Genomic DNA, 16688 nt, shown 5'->3' on the forward strand with positions numbered 1-16688 from the left:
GTACATACTGTACCAGTGATGGCCAGTTCGCAGTGTTCGCCAACGAACACATGCGGGCTGCCATCTTGACTCACAAGTCTGGCGATGCACAGGCAAGCCCTTACCTGTGCCTGTGCCGCGAGCCGGTCTGAAACAAATGCGGTCACCGGGAGCAGGCAGTTCCGAGAACAGCCCGATGAAGGCCCCCGGCGGCTGTTCTCGGAACTGCCTGCTCCCGTTGACCGCATTTGATTTCAGACCGGTTCGCGGCACAGGCACAGGTAAGGGCTTACCTGTGAGTCGCCGGGCTTGTGAGTCAAGATGGCAGCCCGCATGTGTTCGTTGGCGAACACTGCGAACTGGCCATCACTGCACTGTAGGGGCAGTATTATAGTACTTTTAGTCTTGTACATAGTTGTTATATAGGAATTGTTTTATTAATAGCATTTTTGTTTACTATTGGTCCCCTTTTATCAGTTAGGATAATGAAAATAAATAAATTCAAGTAAATACCCTACTACCCCGAGGCATAACTGGAGGGTTATTTAGAATAAAAAATATATAAAATCTACTTTGTAAATGTGCAATTCTTCTTGCTATTTCTGGCTGTATTCACACTGTGTTCAAGGGGTACATACAGCTCATGCGTACCGAACTGCTCCCAGAGCATACATCTAGTGCGTCCATAGGTCAGTGTGGACCCGATAGATGCCAAGGGATTGTCTTTTTGGGTCTTTCCGTTATAGATGACATATTGGTTTGTGTAGCATGCAGTTGCCTACACCACAGGCATCGGTTGGCAGTATATGTTGTGAATACTTTCCAACATATACATCAGATTAATGCCTCAATGTGTAAGTTGGGTTTTTTGACCAGTAATCATCTTTTAGCTCATGTGATTTATGGAGGGGTCTTTCTTTGAGTCTGGTATATTTTATATTTTTTCCCACTGCAATTCAGGAGTCCTCGAGCTGGTTACAGAGGGGTTAATAAGATTGCATGCTCTAATGCTTCTTTTTTTGCTGCATTACCTATTCATTCCCCATTCTCCCTCGGCTTCATGTATTCCCTACTCCGCATTTTAAAATCCCAACTGGGCAAATTAAATCTGGAACATCCTGCTGAGAATAATTGCGTGATTCTTGTTCGGGCTTCAAATGACTTTTTTTTTTTTTTTTTTATAACTTGGACCTCAATTACCATGTAAAATGTGTACCTTTCAGCTGTCTTAGAATCAGACGTGTCTGTACGGACTGGAAATCCACCCATCTGCTCGTGTGGTTCTTTACTAGCTCTAAACCATGTTGGTTATGTGATTTCAAAAACAGGAGATGTATAAAAGAGGTTGGCGCTGTGATCCTCTGATCGTACCTTCTTTTATGGTCCCCCCCCCGTCCCCCCTCTTTCCTTCCTTCCTTCACCTCCCCCCCCCTCCCCTAGGAGCAAATAGCTGTCAGCCCGATGTCAGGAATTAAATTATAGTTGCACACGCGTCCCTGATTACATTGTTTCATACACACTGCTATTAGCATACTGAAATTAAGCCTAATTTTCCTCGGGTTCACCTCGCTGAGAGTCCAGGTGACGAAGGCTCCATGTAACGGAAGATGCAATCCAGACTGTCTACGTGAAAGTGGCATTAAACAAAAAAAATAGCTAATTTTAACTTAAATATGTAAGTGAAACATAAAAATAAAAAATGAAATGCAATAAAATCTCTTGTCTGGTAATAAAAGGTATGATAAAAACGACTCCCGTGTCACCGTGGACGGACTCTCTTAATATTCATGAATCTAGATTCTTGTGCAGATGCTTCGTGATCGTCTGTTTGAGCAGGATAGACTTGTGTGTTGAGGAATATAAATGATTTTAGATATTGGCTTTCGGTTCCGACACACCGGCATTTGTTGGGTGTTTGCATAATTCATGGCGCACAGTCTGATATCCTGCGCTTGCATCCCCTGTTAATGAATACTTATTAGCATTGTGTCTTAAGGGCAAGAACACTTGTCTTTTTTTTTTTTTTCTCCATACCCCCCCTTTCCCAATCCTATCCGATTGGAGGAGGGTGTGAAATTGCTGTATTTTTCATTAGATGCCATTATTTATCATTACGTCCTGTTCTGCTGCTGCTGTGATAGTCATTAAACAACCTTAGAGCTTGGATACTGGGAGATACTGGTTTCAGTTTGGGATCAAAATTATTACGGCAGCGTTGAAACATATCTGTTCAGAAAAATAATAGGCGAGAAGGGAATTCGTAAAAGCCTTTTTTTGATTTCTTTTTAGATTGGATAATATTCTTGTGGTTTGCTTTTTTTTTTTTTATCACTTAATGACAACTTTCGGGAGATGACCTGATGACCCCAAGTGTCAGTTTTAGCTTCCACAATGGAACCATCCACTGTGTAGACCATTAAAATTTATGAGCATGCATCTGATCAGTTCAGCAGGAAGCCATGACTTAACTGTTGAGGTCACCTCCCTTATGGAGATTAGTCAGATACGCATATTCAGATAGGATTAGCAGGCAAAAAGGTATTTTAAAGTGGGTACTGGAAGCTAAATGGGCAAAAAATCCTGAACCCTTTTTTTTTTTAGGTTCTCAGTTGGGATTCATTTTGGATCCATCATCTAATATGACTGTGAATCTCAACATCTCCAGACCTGGAGAGTAACAACGTTCTTGTTAGGTGGCTCCCTTAGAAGGTAAAGCTTGTGCTTAAAATGAGGTACAACCATACTGCTCGATCTTCAGTATCAAATGATTCAGGTCCTGTAGTCTCATCCTCATTTCTAGAATATAGAATATGTTGCAACTCTTTGAAAGGGGTATTTTTGTTCACATTTATGGTGATTTCATCTTCTTAGGAGAATTAGGAATTGTCATGGTGATGCTCCGTGCCCCGCACCATCCTGGTATCCGGGCACGGGCGCCGCATCACTCACCTTCCTTCTTCCTTGGGCATGCTACCAGAATCCTTTGTCCCATATTGCAGGCCACAGCCTGGCTGATAGCTCTCTTTTAGTATGTGGATTAGTGTCTATACATTGAACCTCTCTATGCAGCACTGCAAGGTTTAATTCCCTTTTTTGCCCTTTGTTCAGCTGCTTGACTAATGAGCTCATCAGCCCTACTATATATATTGACCTTTTGTTCCATCCCTTGCCTGAGCAATCCATTAGATTCCTCTTGGTTTCTCAACCTTAGGACCTGCTAAAGAACTATGTCCATTTGTCTGTCTGTGTCCTGTTTCCTGGATCCTGACTCTCTGTCGCCTGACCTAATCCGTGCCTATTCACTGAACTGACCCTGAGCCAACCTTGCCCTGATCTCTGGATCTTTGCCTTCCCTGACCTCTGCCTGTTTCCTCAATATGTACTTTGTCTGATCCCTCAGTGCCTGGCACCAGTGTCTTTGACCCCAGCCAACTACACTGGGACTATTCCAAGAGGTAGCAGCCTAGTCGCTCCTCTTCAGCGATGGCCAGATTCCTGTACATGGGTTAAAGGGTGAAAACTAGGAGAATGCCCTAAGGAGTAGCCCAATGTCATACTGGTTGGTTGGCATAGTAGGTCCACCCTCACTTCCCCTAACAGAAGTAGGGTTCTTCTCTTCTTTGGAACTGTCTAGGTGGATGCCCTTAGATAATGTGTGGGTAGAAGAAGGTTGTATGAAATATTGTAGGCTCTTTAGGGTTCAGATCTTATTTAAGTTCTTTCCTGGATTTTATCTAACATTGTTTTCGCATTAGAATGACTAATTGCATTGTCTTTTTGAAGAAGTTTCCCCAAGAGAGAAAGACCCGCCACTATTGTCAGCTGTTAAAGGGGTTGTCTCACTTCAGTGTCATTTATCATGTAGAGAAAGTTAATACAAGCCACTAATATATTGTTACTAATACATATTGCTTCCTTTGCTGGCTGGATTCATTTTTCCATCATGTTATACACTGCTTGATTGCATGGTTACAGACCACCCTGCAATCCATCAGTGGTGATCGTGCTTGCACAATATGAGAAAAAGCACCAGCCTATGTGCGCTCCCATGGTCCCGGCCACCGGACAGGCTGATGCTTTTTCCTATATTGTGCAAGCACGACCACCACTGATGGATTGCAGGGTGGTCTGTAACAATGGAAACGAGTAGTGTATAATGTGATGGAAAAATGACCCTTTAGTCTGAAGGGTCCTGTAGCGCCTTCTGGAGTGGAGGAGCTGGAAATCTTTATTAGCAGGATGAGAGGAGTCCCTAAGAATGATGTGTGCCCGGCGTAGACATCTCTTCTTGTGAACATCCTCAATGGCAGAAAGTGGAGTCCCTGTGATGCGTTGGGCGATTTTCACCACCAGCTGCCGTGCCTTGCGGTCAGCAACAGAGAAATTCCCATACCAGACTGTAACACAGTTGGTCAGGATACTCTCTATCGCACAGTGATAGAAGTTACCCAGTATGTCAGCAGGCAGGTGGTTTTTCTTCAGTGTCCTCAAGAAAAAGAGGCGCTGATGTGCCTTCTTGACCAGGCTGGAGATGTTGGTTGACCAGGACAGATTCTCAGAGATGTGGGTCCCCAGGAACTTGAAGCTGGAAACCCGTTCAACAGCCGTGCCATTTATGTGGATGGAGTCATGGGTGTTCCTCTTCTCCTTCCTGAAGCCCACAATGAGCTCTTTTGTCTTGCTGGTATTCAGGAGCAGGTTATTGTCAGTGTACCACACAGCTAGGTGCTTTACCTCTTCCCTGTAGTCGACTCATCATTGTCACTGATGAGTCCAATCACCGTCTTGTCATCTGAAAACTTGATGATGGAGTTGGATCCATACCTAGGCCCGCAGTCATAGGTGAAAAGAGAGTAGAGGAACGGGCTCAGCACACAGCCCTGTGGAGTGCCAGTGTTGAGTGTGATGGTGGTGGAAGAGTTATTTCCTGACCTAACATGCTGGGGTATGTTGGTCAGAAAGTCCATGATCCAGTTACAGATAGGGTTGCTGATTCCAAGATCCACAAGTTTAGTGATCAACTTGGAGGGAATGACTGTATTGAATGCTGAGCTAAAGTCAACAAACAGCATTTATGCATAAGAATTCTTGTTGTCCAGGTGTGAGAGTACACAGTGAAGCGCTGTAGATACAGCATCCTCTGTACTCCTATTGCTTCAATAGGCAAATTGGTGAGAATCCAGTGTGGGGGGCAAGCATAACGTGAGATGTGCCAGTACCAGTCGCTCAAAGCACTTCATAACTATAGGCGTGAGTGCTACAGGGCGGTAGTCATTCAGGCACGTTGGTGATGAGTGTTTAGGCATTGGCACAATGGAGGTGGTCTTGAAGCATGATGGTACTACTGCCTGGGCAAGCGACAGGTTAAATATGTCAGTAAAGACCCCTGGTAACTGCTCAGCACATGTTCGAAGCACACGTCCAGGAATGCCGTCAGGGACAGCAGCCTTGCGAACATTGATGCTGCTCAGTGTGTTATGGACATCTGTAATAGTGAGAGTGAAGGTATGGCAGTCATCAGAGGGTAGGGTTTTGACAAACTTTTCCTTGTTGTCCTTGTCAAAACGAGCGTAGAAGTCATTTAGCTCATTGAGGGAGGACACATTCATGGCTGTCTGTGTGGAATTGCTGGGCTTATAGTCAGAGATGGCCTGAATGCCCAGCCACATGCGTCATGGGTCAGAGTTGACAAAGTGTTCCTCCACCTTCAGCTTGTAGCTGTGCTTGGCCTTCTTGATGTCCCTTTTCAGGTCTGCTCTGGACGTACTGTAGGCCTGAGCGTCACCTGATCTGAAGGCATTGTTACGTGCCTTTAGTAGAAGCCGCACTTCCTGTTTCAGTCCAAAACTTAATTTTCTTCCCTTTTTGTTGAAACATTTTGCCCAAACCTTTTGTCCAGAAGGAGATGTCCATTGAATTGGACCCCTAAGAGAGTGTGCATACCTCCACGATGGTTATTGACTGCCGAGTGGGCATCCCTCCCTCAGTGCAGGAGTAACTATAGTTAACATAGTTTGGAATGAAGGTCACAGGCATGGTAATCTATGGTACTGAAGAAGAAAAGAACAGAGGAATGTCCAGGTGGAAGTCTTCAAAGAATGGAATACCTAAGAGTGTGTGCCTGCTGGGCTACCACCCAGATGTTCATCAACTGCCATGTTGGCATACGTACCTCAGCATGGAAGTACTATAAGGCACATGTAGGTGATGAATATAGCAGGAATGGAAATAGATGATACTGAAGAGGAGAGCAGGGGAATGACTACATGGGTGGTCATAGATATTTCTCCATTGACTCCAAAATAGTGGCGCATTTTTCCAACTGCAATCTATTACTTTGTTCACTACGGTGCAAACTAAGAGTAGAGTCCTATTTTATCTTAGTGGAGCAGAGAACTCCATTTCTTCTGATAGAGCCAATCTAGTTACCCTCAAAGTCATTTCGATTTTACCCATAATATAATTGCCCAATGTTTGCATGAATTTTTTGGAGACTGATTCGGTGAGCCTGCAGTGTGTTCCTTCTCATTTCTCATTCTGTCCTATAAAGTACACAGCATTTAATCCTTCACCCGCTCACAGCACAATAGACCAGGGTCACGGGTCACTCCTATCAGAAGTGCATTAAGCCACCCTGGGGAACCCATCAGAGACCTTTGTACTGTCTTCACAGAGCGTCGAGCAGATATTTCAGGCTTGCTGCAGGCTCCCAAATAAAATGCAATGGTGATGATTCAGTATATTGGTGATCTAGGAGTCCGAGCCTGCAAAAGTAGAATTAGTCACAGTAAACTATAATGAGACGCCTTAGGTAGCAGTTATAGTATTCCCTCCAAGAGTATTATCGACTTGTGCTCCCCAGCTTATACAGCACTAAAAGTCCCAACATGCTGTGCAAAGCCTGCCTCACTTATTAACCTGCTCAGAGAGATAGATATGACATAGATGGATAGATGATAGATAGATATGAGATTGATAGATAGAAGATAGATATTTGATAGATAATACATAGAGAGAAAGATAGATATGGGATAGATAATACATAGAGAGAAAGATAGATATGAGACATAGAGATAGATAGATATGAGAGAGAGATAGATATGAGATAGATATTACTTAGATATTAGATTAGATATTAGGTAGATGTATGATTTTTAAATTGCATGAAATAAGTATTTGATCACCTACCAACCAGCAAGAATTCTGGCTCTCACAGACCTGTTAGTTTTTCTATAAGAAGCCCTCCTACTCTACACTCATTACCTAAAATTGCACCTGTTTGAACTCGTTACCTTTATAAAAGACACCTGACCACACGCTCAATCACACTCCAACCTCTCCACCATGGCCGAGACCGAAGAGATGTCTAAGGACTCCAGGGACAAAATTGTAGACCTGCAGAAGGCTGGGGTGGGATACAGGAGAATAGGCAAGCAGCTCGGTGAGAAGGCAACAACTGTTGGCGCAATTATTACAAAATGCAAGAAACACAAGACGACTGTCAATCTTCCTTGGTCTGGGGCTCCATGCAAGATCTCGCCTCGTGGGGTAAGGATGATTATGAGAAAGGTCAGGAGTCAGCCTAGAACTACATGGGTGGACCTGGTCAATGACCTGAAGAGACCTGGGACCGCAGTCACAAAGATTACCGTTAGTAATACACCACACCATCATGGATTAAAATCCTGCAGGGCAGGCAAGGTCCCGCTGCTCTCACCCCTACACGACCAGGCCCGTTTGAAGTTCGCCAATGTCCGTCCAGAGGAGGCATGGGAGAGGGTCATGTGGTCAGATGAGACAAAAATAGAACTTTTTGGTATTAACTCCACTCACCATGTTTGGAGGAAGACGAAGGATGAGTTCAACCCCAAGAACACCGCAACACGTGTAAATTAATTATTTAAAAATCATACAATGTGATTTTCTGGATTTTTTTTTTGATTCTGTCTCTGTCGTTATAGACTTCTCCATTCTTTGTAGGTGGGAAAACTTGCAAAATCTCCAGTGTATCAAATAATTATTTTCCCCACTGTAGATATATAGATAGTGGTCCCCAACTAGTGGCTTGGGGGCCACATGCCAAATGTGGCTTACGACCCCCTGCTGTGTGGCTCACCATGGCAGTCTTGAGCTATGACCATTTGTACTGGCAATTGACATTGTTGCAGACCTATCCTAGATTTACCACCACACAGTGCCTATTTGGACGGTATAAGGCTGGTGTTAAATATTTTAATGTTAAATTTATCAGCAATTTCATGTTTTTGTATTTTTTTTTACTTTGAAATTTCACTCTATTTTTGAATTGGCTTTTGCTTCCGACCATCAATAAAAGTGGAATCTAGCTGATAACATACAAAAGATTGGGGACCTCCAATATAAGATAGTTGGATATTAGATACATAGGTAGTAGGTCTATCGATCCCACAGGGCAGGCTGCGAGGGGCATTGGACCCTTTAGATGTCAGGACACATAACAGCCTCGGGGGGGGGACGACGACGACTTGACACTTCGACCGGTACTGTGGTCATTCAGAATTGTCATCTGTGGTGGAAGAAAACCTTGAACTATTGATTGGGGATGAAGCACAGATATGGCGCCTGTATTTCACATCTTCGTGCTGGATGCAGGATGTTTTCTGGGTAGCAGATTTCAGCAGTTCATTGCTGTGTGATGTTTCTGCCCAGTGTCAGGCAGGTGCCCACAGGACATGGCAGCCGGGACAGGCCTGGTGCACCGTCAGAAGCAGCAGGGTGACCTGCGGTATGGATGGATGTGGTCGATGGGTCTGACTAATGAAGAGTCTTCAGCTGTGAATATAGGCTGTATTTATTGTAACCACAGATACAGCAGTGTCCATGAGAAGCGTGTCATTGAAAGAGTCAGGGAGTAAAATGTAGCAAATCTACATTTCTCATCACTTTTCATTTTTTATAACAAATGTATCCGGTCCATGTTATTTCTTGACCTATTAACATTTATTCTAGTTGTTTATTTATGTTATTATTGAGTGCAAAAATCATTTTATAATTTTTTTTTATTGTCCGGTCCATGTTTTGTATGAATAAAATAACTCTGTGGTGTCCCGCGCTCCTCAGCCTGCTTCTTTTAGACATTTTACGCTGACACTTGGGGTACAGGATAATGACACTGACACTTGGGGTACAGGATAATGACACTGACACTTGGGGTACAGGATAATGATACACTGACACTTGGGGTACAGGATAATGACACTGACACTTGGGGTACAGGATAATGATACACTGACACTCGGGGTACAGGATAATGATACACTGACACTTGGGGTACAGGATAATGACACTGACACTTGGGAGACAGGATAATGACGCTGACACTTGGGAGACAGGATAATGACGCTGACACTTGGGGTACAGGATAATGACACTGACACTTGGGGTACAGGATAATGACACTGACACTTGGGGTACAGGATAATGACACTGACACTTGGGGTACAGGATAATGACACTGACACTCGGGGTACAGGATAATGACACTGACACTTGGGGTACAGGATAATGACACTGACACTCGGGGTACAGGATAATGACACTGACACTCGGGGTACAGGATAATGACACTGACACTCGGGGTACAGGATAATGACACTGACACTTGGGGTACAGGATAATGACACTGACACTTGGGATACAGGATAATGACACTGACACTTGGGATACAGGATAATGACACTGACACTTGGGGTACAGGATAATGATACACTGACACTCGGGGTACAGGATAATGACACTGACACTCGGGGTACAGGATAATGACACTGACACTCGGGGTACAGGATAATGACACTGACACTTGGGGTACAGGATAATGGCATTGACACTTGGGGTACAGGATAATGGCACTGACACTTGGGGTACAGGATAATGACACTGACACTTGGGGTACAGGATAATGATACACTGACACTTGGGGTACAGGATAATGACACTGACACTTGGGGTACATGATGATGATACACTGACACTTGGGGTACAGGATAATGACACTGACACTTGGGAGACAGGATAATGACGCTGACACTTGGGAGACAGGATAATGACGCTGACACTTGGGGTACAGGATAATGACACTGACACTTGGGGTACAGGATAATGATACACTGACACTTGGGGTACAGGATAATGACACTGACACTTGGGAGACAGGATAATGACGCTGACACTTGGGAGACAGGATAATGACGCTGACACTTGGGGTACAGGATAATGATACACTGACACTTGGGGGACAGGATAATGACACTGACACTTGGGGTACAGGATAATGACACACTGACACTTGGGGTACAGGATAATGACACACTGACACTTGGGGTACAGGATAATGACACTGACACTTGGGGTACAGGATAATGACACTGACACTTGGGGTACAGGATAATGACACTGACACTTGGGGTACTGGATAATGACACTGACACTCGGGGTACAGGATAATGACACTGACACTTGGGGTACAGGATAATGACACTGACACTTGGGGTACAGGATAATGACACTGACACTTGGGATACAGGATAATGACACTGACACTCAGGGTACAGGATAATGACACTGACACTTGGGGTACAGGATAATGACACTGACACTTGGGGTACAGGATAATGACACTGACACTTGGGGTACAGGATAATGACACTGACACTTGGGGTACAGGATAATGACACTGACACTCGGGGTACAGGATAATGACACTGACACTCGGGGTACAGGATAATGACACTGACACTCGGGGTACAGGATAATGACACTGACACTTGGGGTACAGGATAATGACACTGACACTTGGGATACAGGATAATGACACTGACACTCGGGGTACAGGATAATGACACTGACACTCGGGGTACAGGATAATGACACTGACACTTGGGGTACAGGATAATGGCATTGACACTTGGGGTACAGGATAATGATACACTGACACTTGGGGTACAGGATAATGACACTGACACTTGGGGTACAGGATGATGATACACTGACACTTGGGGTACAGGATAATGACACTGACACTTGGGAGACAGGATAATGACGCTGACACTTGGGGTACAGGATAATGACACTGACACTTGGGGTACAGGATAATGATACACTGACACTTGGGGTACAGGATAATGACACTGACACTTGGGAGACAGGATAATGACGCTGACACTTGGGAGACAGGATAATGACGCTGACACTTGGGGTACAGGATAATGATACACTGACACTTGGGGGACAGGATAATGACACTGACACTTGGGGTACAGGATAATGACACTGACACTTGGGGTACAGGATAATGACACTGACACTTGGGGTACAGGATAATGACACACTGACACTTGGGGTACAGGATAATGACACACTGACACTTGGGGTACAGGATAATGACACTGACACTTGGGGTACAGGATAATGACACTGACACTTGGGGTACAGGATAATGACACTGACACTTGGGGTACTGGATAATGACACTGACACTCGGGGTACAGGATAATGACACTGACACTTGGGGTACAGGATAATGACACTGACACTTGGGGTACAGGACAATGACACTGACACTTGGGGTACAGGATAATGAGACACTGACACTTGGGGTACAGGATAATGACACTGACACTTGGGGTACAGGATAATGACACTGACACTTGGGGTACAGGATAATGATACACTGACACTTGGGGTACAGGATAATGACACTGACACTTGGGGTACAGGATGATGATACACTGACACTTGGGGTACAGGATAATGACACTGACACTTGGGAGACAGGATAATGACGCTGACACTTGGGAGACAGGATAATGACGCTGACACTTGGGGTACAGGATAATGACACTGACACTTGGGGTACAGGATAATGACACTGACACTTGGGGTACAGGATAATGACACACTGACACTTGGGGTACAGGATAATGACACACTGACACTTGGGGTACAGGATAATGACACTGACACTTGGGGTACAGGATAATGACACTGACACTTGGGGTACAGGATAATGACACTGACACTTGGGGTACTGGATAATGACACTGACACTCGGGGTACAGGATAATGACACTGACACTTTGGGTACAGGATAATGACACTGACACTTGGGGTACAGGATAATGACACTGACACTCAGGGTACAGGATAATGACACTGACACTTGGGGTACAGGATAATGACACTGACACTTGGGATACAGGATAATGACACTGACACTCGGGGTACAGGATAATGACACTGACACTTGGGGTACAGGATAATGACACTGACACTTGGGGTACAGGATAATGACTCTGACACTCGGGGTACAGGATAATGACACTGACACTTGGGGTACAGGATAATGACACTGACACTTGGGGTACAGGATAATGACACTGACACTTGGGGTACAGGATAATGACACTGACACTTGGGGTACAGGATAATGACACTGACACTTGGGGTACAGGATAATGACACTGACACTTGGGGTACAGGATAATGACACTGACACTCGGGGTACAGGATAATGACACTGACACTTGGGGTACAGGATAATGACACTGACACTTGGGGTACAGGATAATGACACTGACACTTGGGGTACAGGATAATGACACTGACACTTGGGGTAGAGGATAATGACACTGACACTTGGGGTACAGGATAATGACACTGACACTCGGGGTACAGGATAATGACACTGACACTCGGGGTACAGGATAATGACACTGACACTCGGGGTACAGGATAATGACACTGACACTCGGGGTACAGGATAATGACACTGACACTTGGGATACAGGATAATGACACTGACACTCGGGATACAGGATAATGACACTGACACTCGGGGTACAGGATAATGACACTGACACTCGGGGTACAGGATAATGACACTGACACTCGGGGTACAGGATAATGACACTGACACTCGGGGTACAGGATAATGACACTGACACTCGGGGTACAGGATAATGACACTGACACTTGGGATACAGGATAATGACACTGACACTCGGGGTACAGGATAATGACACTGACACTTGGGGTACAGGATAATGACACTGACACTCGGGGTACAGGATAATGACACTGACACTTGGGGTACAGGATAATGGCATTGACACTTGGGGTACAGGATAATGACACACTGACACCTGTGTGTACAGAGCGGTGGCCCGGTGATTATCGGGGTGTCATTACCCCCAGTCGGCAGTGTTGTGGGGGGCTGCCGCGCTCCTTCCTACATTAATGGCTATTTTCGGCTGCTCTCCTTCCAGCAATCGCTCCTGACTTACTGGAGGTCGCCGCTTCAGACTATAAATATGTATTGCTCTGGAGCGCGGGGGGACGGGATTACAAGGGTCTTCCATTCTAAAGCGAGTTACCGACTCCTGTCTCCATGGAAACTGGCGTCGGGCTCCATAAAAGCTTTTTAATAGAGATTTACAAAAGCTTAACGTACTAAAGTCTAACAGCATCCATTAGGGGAAAAACAAGCTCCGCGCCCTGAGGACACGCCCGCTGCCGCACTGTGTTTTATGGTGATCTTGCCCACTCTTCCCAGTCCACATGACCTGCTGTGCGGGGTCTGCTGGTGTCACACCTTTTGACGCAACAGATCCTAAGTAGGATTCATTCACACTTTGTTGGTTAAAAGTGAATTGCGTCATGGGTTCCGTTACCACGGACCGTAACGCAATTCTATTATGGAATGCAAAACGGAATGCCTTTAGAGGCATTCCGTTATTCATTCCGTCATAATAGAAGTCTATGGGCTGCAAAACGGATCCGCCTAGTTTCCGTTATGCAGGGGAGTCCTCTCCTTCCTCTAAAGGCATTACGTTATAGAATTGCGTTGTGGTCCGTGGTAACGGAGTCCATAACGCAATTCACCTTTAACCAACAAACGAAGTGTGAACGAATTTCATAAGTTGAAGTTCGCTCATCTCTAATCCTAAGCACTTCCGCTTTTTGCTTGCTGTCAGTGAATGGAGACATTCACTGCAGTCTAGACAATCCTCTGTTAGACAGCCTGAACTGTAGACTGATACACTTTGCCTGCACTGATACATTTTGTTGCAAATCATCATATTTTTAATAAACAGCAATTGAAGAAATGATTTAAGCCCAAAATGAGTAAAATGCAGTCATAAAAATAATTGCGGCACCGGCCGTGTGAATCCCGCATTGCAGTGCGTACCCATTAACTTAAATGGTTTCGCGATCTGCAAAATACAGCAAATGATAGGACATGTCCATTTTTTGCAGAGCGGAGGCACAGATCGGAGCCAATAGAAACACTCAGAAGCGCTTCCGTGGGCTTTTGGGTCCGTGCTTCCGCACTGCAAAAGACAGGACATGTCTCATGTTTTGCTGTATTTTGCGCATGGCGGACCTTTTAAAGTCAATGGGTCCACACCGCATTACCCGATTCATATGGCCAGTGTCCATGTTTTGTATGCAACACAGGCACAGCGACCCATTAGGCTTAGTTTACAGAGCTTTTCTTATCGGAAAAAATAAAAATCCTATCTAGAGTCCAATTTTCTGTGTGTTTTTTCCTTCTGACCCCGTTTTTCGTCTTTCCGTTGATTTCAGTGGGAACACTGGAGGAGGATTCCCTGCGGAAACCACCTCGAGAATGGACATGTCACTTCTATTTTTTGTGCCGTGGTTTTGTAAACCCGCAAGCGAAAAGGAACGAGTTGTATAAATTAACAAGATTTCCTGTTGAAATTAATGGAGGTGTATTTGTTTTCCGCGCTGTGTGAAAATCAACACTGAAAAAATTCAGTGTGAACTCAGCCTTAATTTCCTCATACTTATTGGTAACGATCAACCAGTAGGGCTTAAACCTTTACAATTTCTCCATGACCTACTTAAAGGCTATGTACACCTTTGGGTACAATTTTTTTTTAATCATTACTTTTTGGGCTAAAAATCTTTTTTTAAATTGATCTTTATTAAAAAAATTTACCCGTTCTGTCACAAAGTGTTAACTGTTTTTCTAGCTGTTTGACTGGTACTTTCACTTTCTCCTTGTGACGATCATCTAGTGACCCTTATCTGTAAATTACTAAAAGGTCATAAACACTTATTCAAGCCACAATCTTATCAGTAAGATTAGGATTGAGCTTTATTAAGTGTTTATAAGTTCAGAGATCAAAGATAAATAGCCCGTCAGCTCTCTGCCTGATGGAAGAGAGAAAATTCTCATCCAGCTGCTAAATAAACTCAAAGCTGTGCAGGGAAAACCGCTCAATATTTTTAACTCACTATAATGGTATCCATCGGGTGTCAGGCAAGAATGCTGGCTTTCTGCCGAAAAAGTAAAAATAAAAACGCTACACGCAGCAGTATTTTTTTGGGCAGAAAAGCCTGAGAGCCCCACAGATCCTATTATAGTGAATGGGGATCTGGCAGGCCAGCAATGTCTGGAATGGTAATTTCGGTAGTCCTCTGTTGGAACAGACTACTGGTATACCGCAACGCCGATGTGAACCTAGTCCCAGCAAAATCATCAGTTAATGGGACATGATATTAAAGGCCCTGTATGTCACATGAGGAACACTTCCTTAGACATACAGTAAGTCAATATCCTTAAAGGCTATGTACACCTACGGAGTCATTTTTTGCTTATGATTGCATTTTACTCAATTTTTGCTAAAAATCATATTTTAAATTGGCCTTTATTAAAAAATGTTTAGCCTTTCTGTCACAAAGGGTTAACTCTTTCTCTAGCTGTGTGATTGGTATATTCACTTTCACTTATTGGCGGTCATCTAATAACCCTTATTTCTAAACTACTAAGAGGTCATAAACACTTATTTAAGTCCCATTCTTGACAGAAAGATAAGGATTGAGCTACAATGAGTGTTTATAATGTGAGAGAGCAGAGATAAGGAGCCGTCAGCTCCCCAACTGATGGAAAAGACAGAAAATCCACAGGCTGCTACTACAGCATCTCAGCTCTATAATCAAAAAAGATTCCATATTTTTAATAAAAATCTATTGAAAAAATTATTTTTAGCTCAAAAAAGGTACAATGCAATTATAATTAAAAAAAATTGCCCCCACAGGAGTAAGTCCTTTCCCAGGGTTATGGTACCATCAAACCTCAATCCATCCTACTTCCTCCAGAAAGTTTTTGTTGTCTAGTTTGATTTTGAAGGAGGTTTCTTGATCTATTGGAGTATTTTAGGAAGTTATTTTTTATGGCCGTTGTATGATTTGTATGTCAAGGTATGGAAAAGGTTTCATCATCTTGGCGTGTATTCCTGGATTGTGCTTCTGCTTTTTCTATCTGTAGTCTTCTTTATCTACTAAATGTATCGCCTGTAGATGACTTGTGTAACTTTCATTTACCATTTTGCTGTGCATAACCCAAGGACTCTTGTGTCCGCAGTTCCCGCTAGCAGGATGAACATTGTTCATTTTTGTGTTTCTACTCGGCCAATAATATTTATAAAAATATAAACTTTTTGGAAGCGAGATGATTTAGGCTCCGCTAAACAAATCATCAAGAGACAGAAGTGATTACACCACGAAAACACAAGAGGTCAAGCTTTCGACTTCTCCTTCCGACAGACCCAGTGTGTAATATATTTACAGAAGATGTCAAAGAAAAAAAGCAGCGGCGCAGAACATGCGTCTGAAATTTCGGTCTGCCTAATGGGTTTTGATCA

The 16688-nt window shown here is 43.9% G+C and overlaps 1 protein-coding gene across 1 annotated transcript in view; it reads left to right on the top strand.

Annotated features, from left to right (window-relative positions):
- The window catches only part of MSRA (methionine sulfoxide reductase A), a 284243-nt gene that overhangs the window by 80623 nt on the left and 186932 nt on the right, over positions 1–16688 (top strand). The gene's annotated exons all lie outside the window — the stretch shown is intronic.

This window comes from Bufo bufo, chromosome 4 (assembly GCF_905171765.1).
Source record: "Bufo bufo chromosome 4, aBufBuf1.1, whole genome shotgun sequence".
NCBI lineage: Eukaryota > Metazoa > Chordata > Amphibia > Anura > Bufonidae > Bufo > Bufo bufo.